Source organism: Colius striatus, chromosome 1 (genome assembly GCF_028858725.1).
Source record: "Colius striatus isolate bColStr4 chromosome 1, bColStr4.1.hap1, whole genome shotgun sequence".
Lineage (NCBI taxonomy): Eukaryota > Metazoa > Chordata > Aves > Coliiformes > Coliidae > Colius > Colius striatus.
Window position 1 is genome coordinate 88,218,650 of NC_084759.1, and position 11,445 is coordinate 88,230,094.

An 11,445-nucleotide genomic window follows, 5' to 3' on the forward strand; every position below is an offset into this window, starting at 1 on the left:
AATTGTTTGGAAAAGAGACAAAAATGTCAGGTAACAATGTCCCTATAACTTAACATTTAAGTACAGCCAATACTGCCATAAAAAGAAGGAAGATGGACAAAAGGAAAATTATCTTCTCAAATTAAGATGACTTTTAAAAAGGAAAAATATTTTTTAAAAGACAAAGATTCATCTAAAGCAAGAGTGCAGCATCCTGTGGAACATTCATACAATACACTTCCTCTCTCTTACTACTTTAAAACAAAAGTTTTTCATCAATTTCCTGATTCAGTGCCAGGATGAGATGCTGGAGATAGTGACCTCAGTGGATACTGTCGACCAGAGTGGGAGACAAGTTCCTCAGATCACCAGACAAGAGTTGTACAATTCTGTAATGCATTTTATTAAATTACATTTATTTCAGCAGCTCTATCCTGCCTTTGGGATTTGTGCAGCTGTGCCCTTCTTTTTGCAAGCACCCTAAATGAGAGCAACAAAAATCTTTCAGTAAGGATGACACTACGAGGTTGTGGCCTGGTGGTGGAACAAGGTAGCAGTTAAACAGGGAGGAAAGTCTTCTGAAGCTAAAGTTACTACAGTTTAAACTACACTGCTTCTGCCAGGTTTATCTCGGTACTAGTCACTTAATTAGTACCACATCAGGAAAAAAACCCTCTGACTTTCTATATTGTAATTTTGCCTGGAGTATGACAAGGATAACTGTGTGTTTATCCAACTTTCGGACATGACTCCTTGGAAAGTTATTTGTAAAGATGGAAAAACCCTAACTCCTCCTGTTTGTTGGAATAGAGTCTAGATGCCTGGCTATTTGTGACCGGCTAGACAGAAACTTGTAGAGCTAGACCTGTGTAAATAAGGAGCTTTAGTTATTCCCATGTCCTGAGAAGTGGGAATTAACACCATTAAAATACCACCCAAGAATCAATAGTTTCTATGTGAGGAGAAGGCAGAGGTGGATGAAGAGGTAGAACTGCTGACAGAGGCAGATACATCTGCTGTGTTATCCGTGCCCTTCTCCCAGCCCTTTTTCAGCAACTTCCTTGTCAGAGTTCAAACATTGCTGCCCAGCTTCTGGTGCCAGATTTGCATGAACATGAGTCCTACCAGGACCTTCGTTTGCCCTTTTCTCACCTTCTGCATTTGCTTGAGAATAGCTGCAAGGACAGCCCTGAAAGACAGTCACTCTGAGCCCCTGCCCAGTCCAACACCAAGTTTACTCCAGACAAAGAGCTTTGGACCTCCTAATCCAGATCATCCACACAAGATAAATTTCATGCATTAAATGAGCATGCATACGAGCCTATCATTATAGGCTTATACCTTGTAATTTTAGCTGTCTAACGTTAGATGACAAATAGGCAGAAGCACCCTCTGGAAGTGCCTGTGTCTCCCGTTGACTCAGCAGGATGACTAAACCCCCTCACTGGTGCCTACAGTCAGGCTGGGCATGTTCCCCTCCCACTGCACCAGACCCTCACTGTGCAGTTTTCATATACAGCAGGCAGCTCACGTGCTACACGTACGTCACTCGTGGTGCCTGCTGATATCCTGAGGTGTGGTTATAAAATGATTGTTTGCAAAAGGCAGAGTTTCTTAAAAAGACAACCTAAATTAAGGCTTAGGACACAACCCTTCTCTCCTGGTTCCTTCTTTCCATCTATCTTCTCAGCCACTCTCATTGTTCTCTGTGGCACTTGGCACTGCTGTAAAAGTTGTTGTGATGGAGAGTTTTAAAAAAATAAGATAACTTTCTGCTCTGTTTTGTACTGAGTCCATTCCCAAAGACCAGGACTTTCTGTCCTCCAATAGCAAAGACTTAATATTCCTGAGATGCTCTGCTATTCTACAGCTGTAAAAAAAGAGAAGTCAAGTCAAACCTAAAATGTTTTAGTATAGAAAACATATTCCAGCTTTAATGACACCCTGGGATTTTGTTTAGGTTTCCTTATTATGATGAGTCATATTATGTAAACTTCACATGAAATTACTGAAGTCACTTGTTTGCCTTATTTTAGCTTTGGGAACAGCAGCAAGGCTAACATCTTTTGCTGCCTCTGAGGGAGGACTTGAGAAGTCCTAAAAGACAACAATGTTCTGGTACCCTAATAAGAAATATGTTGCTTTTTCATCCTTTGCCTAAAAAGTAAAAGGGTAGATTCTCTAGATGAGCCCTCTCCACATTAAATCTTCCTATAAACACCTTGTCATTGCTACTGCTGGCTCAGCTCTGATGATGTCCAGAACTGTGGGATTCCCTTTTGGGATAGTCTGGCAAAAGGATATCTTGTTCTGCATCTGTCTGGCCTGCCTTACGCAGAAGTGAGCTGTGCACAGGTGAAATCAGCAGAGCTCTGCTAGTGCTGGTAGTTCCACTGCTACTTACATCACTGGAGCTGTGTCGATCAGAATTCCTAAAGGGTTTCTTCAGGAGGGTTAGGGTGAATGGAGCCCAAAAACAGCTTCCAACCCCTCTCCCACCTTTCATCTGGGCCCTACTGAGGATTTAAACTGAGAGATTTGCACTGTTCTTATTCATCAGGTGAGTTTCTTACGGTGCACCTCTGCAGCCTTGCCAATAGACTAAGAGTAGGAGAGAGGCAGAAAGGGAGACAGAAGGCTTCCCTGGTTCAGCAAGTGCAATGCCCATTCTTGCAGGTATAAAAGGGCAGCATGCAGCCATCTATATAAAGAATGTTCTTCAGATGGGTTATGTATAACTCCCTGGTGGCAAGGGTATCAAATGAAGGTCGAACATCAGAGACCTTTAGGCTATTACGAAATATGACTCATGGATTAGTTAACTGTCTGTCAGATTTTCCATTATGAAACTTTAACCACAGCCCATATCTGCACGGCACCAACACCTGTAGAAGTACAAACAAACAAGTGGTTATGTATGCATTGCACCAAAGTGGGTCAGGAGATGGGCTACGATATCAAGAGAACCTTTTCCCTTAATTCCAAACCATGAGCTAAAGAAATAAAAATTAGTGGGGGGAGGGGAAGAGGAGAAAATTCTATGGCAGTAAAAAAAGAGATTGTTTTCAAGTACACGTTTTCCAAAGTTTCTGCAAGATAAATCTTTACAGTTCAACTGTATCAGAAGAATCAACCTAAAAGTCCCTCTCTGCAGAATATCACTATTTTAGCCATAGGGAACATCGGTGCTTCCTAATCCAAGCATTTGCTTTTCCAACTCCATATGCTGGCTTGAGTGGAAGTGGAAAAGCAACTATTCTTGTTCTGGAAAAATGACTTTTTTTTTAAATACTGACCTAAAGAAAAAGGATTTTTTTCTGTTTTGAAAATCAGTAAGAAGATGTAGCCGTTTGGTGGAAGACTCTCAAAAGTCTCTCAGCAGCCATTACATCTGGCTGTTTTGAGGTGGCTATAAATCAAAAGAGGCAGAAGATGTGCTCTGAAAATTTGCCACAGGAAGTGGGGCTTCTGACCTATGCGTCACCAGCTTGATGCACTCCAAAGGTGAGAATCAGCTCACCTAATTTTACATGTCTACGGTGTCTATCTCTACATCTGAGCCTGTTGCCCCATAGGCACTTTAAAGGCATGTCTTATATCTGATGTATTCTGCCCAAGGATACGATGATTCATGACCTCAGAGTGTCTTTTTCTCCACTGCAGCTGTAATAGGGGCCTGAGGTGACTAGCTTGGTTGGAGAGCCTTCCATGTAGCTATCTACAGCTGATTAGAAGAACCCTGCCTGAATGCCTTGCCTCCACAAGGCTTGTAATTTCTGTGAAATGAGTTGGTCAACATTGTTTGTTGCTATTGCAATGTTTTGTCTACTATATAGCAAAAATACTACCACATCTGGCACAAAGGAATCCCAGCAGGCTGAAACAGTCCAGAGGCTACTGAGAACAGAAGAAATCTGACCCACTTAGATAAATTTCATCACTACATTATCTTCTTGTCTCTACAGATGTTCCAGATCACAAGTTAGGTACAGAGTTCTTTACTGCTTCTACTACTGTGGCATCTAATCTGTGACGACTGAAGTCTCCATTTCCATGCCTGTTAGTCCAGCTAATCTTATAAACACTGTATTAATTTCAATGTTACGTTCTACTGCTCTACTGGAAGTTCAGAAGATCTGAACTGTAAGGCATCTGAAAAACAATCTTGACAAGCCAAGTCTGAGGAGAGGCAACAGCAGTACACAAATATATTAAAAGTAACTGCAAAGAGGAAGGAAATAAACTGCTCTTCCTTTTTATTTAGTCTTCAGGCAGGGTGATGGACTAGATATCTCAAAACCCCTTTACCTTATATGATTTGGTCAGTGGAAAGGTTGCAATATGCATACTGAGGCCTGAGCTAACCCTCGTACAACGGAGTGGGCCAGAGCTCCAGCTGCATTACCTGTGCTGCCGACCAAAGCCAACAAAAGGGACAGGGTGGTCTCTGAAGAACCCATCTAGAAAAAAACCTCTTTTCTAATGACATACAATTTTATGGTTATTTCTTTGTTGCCACCACAAGAGAAAGATTACGCATCTGAGCGCTCCAGTTTACTACTCCTCGTTCCTCTAGGAAATACTGTGTACCAACAGTGTAGAAAACATCTTCTTCTTGCTCTACAAGTCACTCTTCTTTTGTCTTCACCTTTTGTTTCTTTGAGCTTGTTACAAGAGAAAAGCATACTCATAAAATTACAATCTGCTTGTAAACTAATACAGTTAACTCCAGGCCTTCATGTAGTATTCAAAGAGAGGCAGTAGATGGATAAGCATGACTTTTTCCCATTGAGCAAGACCGTACTATAATATTTTGGCAAAGGGAGATATTTTTATACCTGTAGGAACATAATGAAAGCCAATATCTTGCACAGAGGTAGCAGTCCCCACTCCTGCTCTGTAAGTGTTTTGCCTTAGATAGGCAAAAAGCAGCTGCTGAAGTGTGAAACAGCCTGCTTCCCAGAACATGCCAGAACCTGATGGCAGCTTTGGTGGGACTAGCTGGCTCATGCTATGTTGCCTCTGTCCAGGAGATTGTGGCTTCTGGTGAGGTCAAGACCACGCTCCCAACCTTTCTTCCCGTTTGGAGAACACAATCTGCAGAAGCTGCTGGACTCTCTTTGTTCTGGTGTACAGAAATTTATTGCTTTGCAAGTTCTTCCTGTTCCCAGTCGACTTGATCTAACCTGAAATAAGCTGTTTCTATACCTGCAAAGGAATAGCACGGTATCCATGTGGCTTTTTGCCCAACTTTAGCTTAATGTCTTTAAAGCAAACTGCAAATTAATAGTAGCGCAGCTTTCCTGTGCAGGCAAGCCCTTAATCTAATTGGAACACGGAAAATAGCATTTGGGAAGACAGAGCAGTGTGTAAACTCGGGGAGTGAGAGAAGCAGGCAGTGTGATTTGGAGTCCAGTAGGGATGATGGAGAAAGTCAAATGCAGAGAGGTGAAAGTGATTAAGATTTTTTTAAATCCCAGCTAGCAATGAATCTAAGGATACAAAAAATGGAGCCTGACTCAGAACTTTTCAATATTTGTAGAACTGACATCTTTCAGTTCCCTTTTCCATTTAGCACCACAACCCTTGCCATTTTAGTGAAGAGCACTCTCCCTTCAACCCTGTACAACTCTAAGCCACAGAAAATGCCCAACATGGTTCTACCAGTGCACAAGCTAGAGCATTCAGCATTGCTGCTTCTCAGCAACAATATTTAATACCTTCAAATATCTCACTTAATGAGGAGTTCTAGCAACCCTGGACATTCTTCAGATAGCTGAGGCCACTGCTGCTCAACCTGACCACATCGGGCAGCCACACCATGTTGCACAACCACCGTTTGCAAAGGTCAAAGCTTGCCAGGTGTTCACGCCTGGCAGCAAGAGTCAGACATGTTCACATATGGGGAGAGGCCCTTTTTTGAAACCTCAGGATGTATCAGCCCATTCCTCACATACAGTGTGCCCTGGGAAGATCCTCCACAGCCGAGAGAGGTGCATGGCAGAGTGAGGTAGGCACGGGCATAGCAGGGATATTGAGCTGGGACACAGACCAGAGGCTGGGAGTGAGGGGCTGGATATTCCATGTGAGTGTTAGCTAGCAGCGGGGACCCCTGCTAGGCTGGGCTGAGCACAGCTCTCTCCAGCCCCCGGAGCAGTGATTGCAGCAGCCCTTCAGCTGGCTGTGCATAAAGAGGCTCAGGGAGGACTGAGGGCAAGTGAGACAAGACTCTCCTGCTGCAGCACCACACTTGCTCTGGACCCAGACAAGACACCAGGCCAGCCCTTTCTTGGGTCAAGCGTGTAACACTGTAGGCTCACAGCAAGCAACATGGGTGTATTTTTGCTAGCCTGCTTACTCTTGCCTAGAAAGGGGACATACTCCAAGGCTCAAGCAAGAGATAATTAGGAAGGGAGTGGCATTAGGAAAAATTTACCAACAACAGACAGTTAAAACTAATGAGCTGTTGTATCCCATCCCTTTGCCCATATTCTGGTTCCCCTCTGCTGCCATTTCAGTGGCAGCCTTGTGCAGCACTCAGGTCACTAGCTCCTGGGCCCTGCTTCCAGCTCAGGAAGTATCTCAGGCATGAAATTCATGGACTTATTCTTCCCTATATCTAATCATAGTATAACAGAAGAAATAAGGACAAAACGATGCTCATACTGCTTCAGTTATGACAGAAGCTTGTGACTACTTGGATCTTGTCACTAAACCATTACAGAAAAGAAACAAATTCATTAAAGAAGAAAAAAAAACCCCAATAAAGAGAAGCATTGAGTGCTGCCTCAGATAAGGACTAGCGTATGTTTGAAATGGCCAAGTTTCTCTGTGTAGCCCTCTATTATAGAGTCATAGCTTATAAAACTTTCTGTCTCCCCATTCTGTAAAGAGCCTCTGCTTTCTGTAAACAGTCTTTTGTAGCTTTTCAGGACAGGATGTGAATGTCTTTGAAGTTTGAAAAACACTCTCTGGGCATCTTTTCAGAGAATCATCACGAATCTGCTCTGTATCAAGGCCTCCGCAGTCAATTATGTACATTCTACCAGTACACTCCACCAGACTGGGAGTGTGGACAGAGAAGGGGAGCCAGCAAGGCTTGGATGGCAACACACTAGCCAATCTCTTAACCAGACTGCCTTTTAATTGTTCATGTAAGTTAAAGGCCTAATGTCCTCTCTAAGACAGAAGTATACTCAGTACAGAAAATGATGCAACAAAGTGTTGCAGTATAGTGGAAAATTTTGTAAATATTCTGAGTAATACTGTCCAGGCACAGTTCAATAATCACATTTATCTTATTTGCAACTTTCTTTATTCCTTAGAGTTAGATTTTGTATCAAAACAGAGACAAAAGTACCCAAATCGGGGGCGGGACCCCCCCCCCCCCCCCCCCCCGCTCATATTTTGTGTGAAATACCCAACGGAATTCCCCAGGCAGAGGAAAACTCTGTCCACATTCTCCTGAGGTTCCCTGCTGAGTGCCATGGTTTCTTTAACGATCAGCCCAGCGGCATTCCTCCCCTGAGGAAAGGTGGGAGCACAACCTGTGCTCCTCCCCCTCTGCCCCTGCCTACCCAGGGAAGGAGGCTGTGGCTCCACACAGGCTTCTTCACCAAGCAGCACTGGCTGCAGCAGATCCAGGCTCCCGTCTTCCCTGCTCGTGTTGGACTGGCACAGGCGTTTGTGCAGCCGCTCTAACCAGACTGAAGGACTGATCCAGGCGAAAAATAACACTCTCTCCCCACTGTTTTTTCTGAGAGGCTGAAATGAGTTGGGGATGCAGAATAAGTTAGAGAGTGTTTAAGCTGGCCAGACCAGGGAATGAAATGCCTGGCTTAAATGCAGCGGCTTTGCCCTGCCCAGAGAGTTAAGGCATGTGTGGCAGGAAATAGTGACTACATTCAAGAAACTCATTGACTCCGAAACAATAGCCCACAGGCATTGCTCTGGGCAGAGAGAGCTGACTTAGGCAGGTTTTTCTTTCTCCTGCCTCTACAAACAGACAAGAGTTATTTTAAACTCAGATAAGTTCTTTAATTTGCTGTCATGGACCAGTATCACTAAGAGCTATACTGGGACACCTTGAGGACAGGAACGAAGGGCGATGCTGGGAACTGCCCACACCAGTACTGCTGCTGAGAGAAATGTCTGGAGAACATCAGCCTCCAGAAAGTGAGGAACCTGGGAAGGACACCCAAAGAACAGGCTTGGTTTTGTTTTGAAGTCAAAGGAAGGGTGCCAGCCTTAAAAATGATTTTTCAGTTTATTCTGACACAGAAATTGCTTTTATATACATTACTTTAAAACTTATCTATTGGTCCAAAGAGTTTTGTAGCTGCTGCCATAGGGAAATGCAGACTTTGTAGTGAAGGTTTCACTAACGGTGTATCAGTGGTTGTATGTGGTTCTTCTTTTCATGTTATTCCTCCAAATCAGTACGACTCTGTCTTTTGATGTCTAAAAATGTCCCCAGAAATTTAGGAACTGGTCACATGTAGCATTTAAAAACAATACTGTTAAAGACCGATCTCTGATATTACTGAGAGATATACGCCATTGACTAAAGACTGTTTCTCAGTCCTTTTGCTAACTTGTGGCTGGACAACATTAACTCTGTATTTTTATTGCCCTGCCAGCTTGCAATATGAAAGACACACAAAAAATATGGTACGTGATTTCCGTCCTAGAGCTGTGTGGGACGAGAAACAAGTTTTCAGTACTGCAATCTGAGAATTACATCCATGGTAGGGTTTATTTTTTATCACACCCTGGATTTCAAGGCCTAAGCCTGAGTTGCCTTATACCATTAGTAAAACACTTCCTTCCCTTAGAAATAAGCCCATAGTACTATAAGATGGGAAACCTGCTTGTTAGTAGTAGTTAGTAGTTAGTCTAGTACCATATGACCTGTTGATGGTCTCAAAACAGATAAGGAAACTTGTGTACACAAGGCCAGCATCTACCAGCTTTGGGTAAAAATATTCTAAAAGGCAGCTACAGCCTCAGTGTTGACTTCACAGCCCACCCAGCTTGGTGGCAGTCAGGGATACGGCAGTCAGGGACACTTGTTTTTCTACTGCACAGCAATGGTCAGAAACCTCTATCTCTAGCTAATTTGAAGCTAACAGCATAGCCTTTCAGGGTGCCTAGTGGGATGAGGCGAGGGAATTGCAAATTTGGGAATCCTCAGAGGATTTAAGAACTGAGTGTCCAAGCACCCAGCAGTGCCAGGTTTTAAGCAGTTTTGTTTGTGGTCATCAGCAAAAACTTAGGGAGCTTAACAGACAGGGAGCAGGATCTGTGAGGACCTCAGTGTTAGCTCAAGCACTCATTAAGTTACTCAACTTCCTCCAGCAAATTGTCTCTGAGTCAGCTGCAGGAGAATAAAAAGTGAAACTAAGAATATTTAGTCTGGCCTAATGCAGATGGTAACTTAATAACATAAGGGAAAACTGGCTTCCCTAAGCAATGGGAGTACTTGTGTGCCTGCAGCGGGTGGATTACCTTGAAGCTCACTGCCAGCATGACACAGTATGACACTCACAGGGCCCTCTACTAACCTGTCACAAAGAGAAGTGGGCCCACCAGCTTTCCTGACTGCAGGACTGGGAAGTAAATTACTGTTGATTCTTTGAAAAGTTGTACGATGCAGACGGATTAATGAATGTAATTTTTCTAGTGCATATGAATCCCATCAAACAATGTGCTTGTTTATAAAAGCACCGCAGGCACTGCAGGCATTGTCAATGTTGCAGAATTGTTTACAGTGCCCACAAAGTTGCAAGACGAAAGTGAATGAAGAGATGTATTTGAAATCCACTTTCAAAGAACAAAATGACAGGCTTAAGCCCAAGGATGGTTTCACAAAAAAATATCGAATCTTTTCTTGTCAGGCAGCCTTGGTGAACACACCTGCAGGCACTTAAATGTTGTAAATAGGTGCACCTGGATAAGAAATGTAGGTATAAACCTTTAACTCTGGAGCTGTAGCTGGCTAAAGAGGCATGATGGAAGACCAAGGCAGAAGAATGGTAAATGTTTTGTTCAAGGATACACCTCGTCTCATACAGAACTGGCTAGTTTGTCTGTGAGGATTATGTGTTGCTCATTTAAGGATTTGTTTGTGGACGTTTAATTGTTGTAGGGCTTAAATTCTGGAAAGGAAGGACCTCGGCTGTAGAGCTCCAACTTTAAGGGCAGCTACATGAAAGAATTGTATGTTCTGGAAAAATGAGGTAAAGGTGTGTGTTTTCATGTGTGAGTACTGTGGGATAGTTTTGTCTTGCTTTTAAATCCCATAGTGAATCTAGCCATTCTTCTGGAGTATGAATCTTATGCCATCTTGTTGGAAGAGGCAGGAGCCTGAGGAGGAAGGAAATGGAGGAATAATTGTTATGTGTGGATGCACAACAACCAAACTGTCTATCCTTTTCCTTGTGACTTAATAGCCTTAGAGGTGTTGTCATTACTTTTACTGACCCGAAGTGAAGGAAGTGGCTCTAGTATTTTCTGTGTTAGAAAGTTGTGATGTGAGGGTATGGGACTGACTTTATTTTTGAAGTGATAGGTAGCTTATTTGTCTTACATTTTACTGGCTAATGTAAACATCACTCCTGATGAGTCCAAGGTGGGTCTTTCTGGGCATGTAATGGTATAGCTCAGTAAAACTGTTAATACAGGGGAAAATGGGGTGACCTTGACCATCTCATTAAGACTGGACAGCTAAAAAGGCTTTTGGGGAAGAACGTTATGAACATCTGTAGTAACTGGCATAAACCACTGTCATTGTGTTGGGATAAGCAATGTGGCACAGGACAGCAGGCACAACTGGTCATTTTGTTGCCCTGCAAGTATGGCCAGAGCCACAGTCTCATGTGTCTGTAATCCATGCTGAGGGCTGCTGAACTGTGATGGCCCATAAAGGGTGAGAGTGGCAGCCTGGAAAAAGTGAGGTAACAGAACCTGCCAGGAAGCATGTGGTATCTAATGCCAGGATGCACGGAGAGGCCAGTAAAGGGGAGGCAGCTGGAGCTCTTGCCTTGCCAAGGCCCAGGACTGGGACTTGTGTGTGTGATGAGGCACTTTTCTGCTCCACTGACCCCGAGCTCCAGCTCCTGCCCTAGAGGATACCGCGAGCCGGGCAGGTTCCACAGTGTGCCGTTACCGACACCTTCCTCCTCCCCTGGCCGCCCCCCAGCCCCGCGCCACGGCCTGACCGCGCCTCCGTTGGGACCTGCGCCACTGGAAGCGCACAAGATGGCGGCGGGCGGGCGCCGGGCGGGCGGCCCACGTGACCGGCCTCGGCCCCCACTTCTTCGGGGATGCGCGGCGGGGGCCGCTCTCGCGAGCGCACACCGAACAAAAGGGGAGAGCGCGGCGGGTGACGCGATTTCGCGAGGCCCCGCGGCCACCTCTCCTCCTCTTACGGCGAGCCGCGCTACCGGCGGCGCCCGGGGTTGGGGG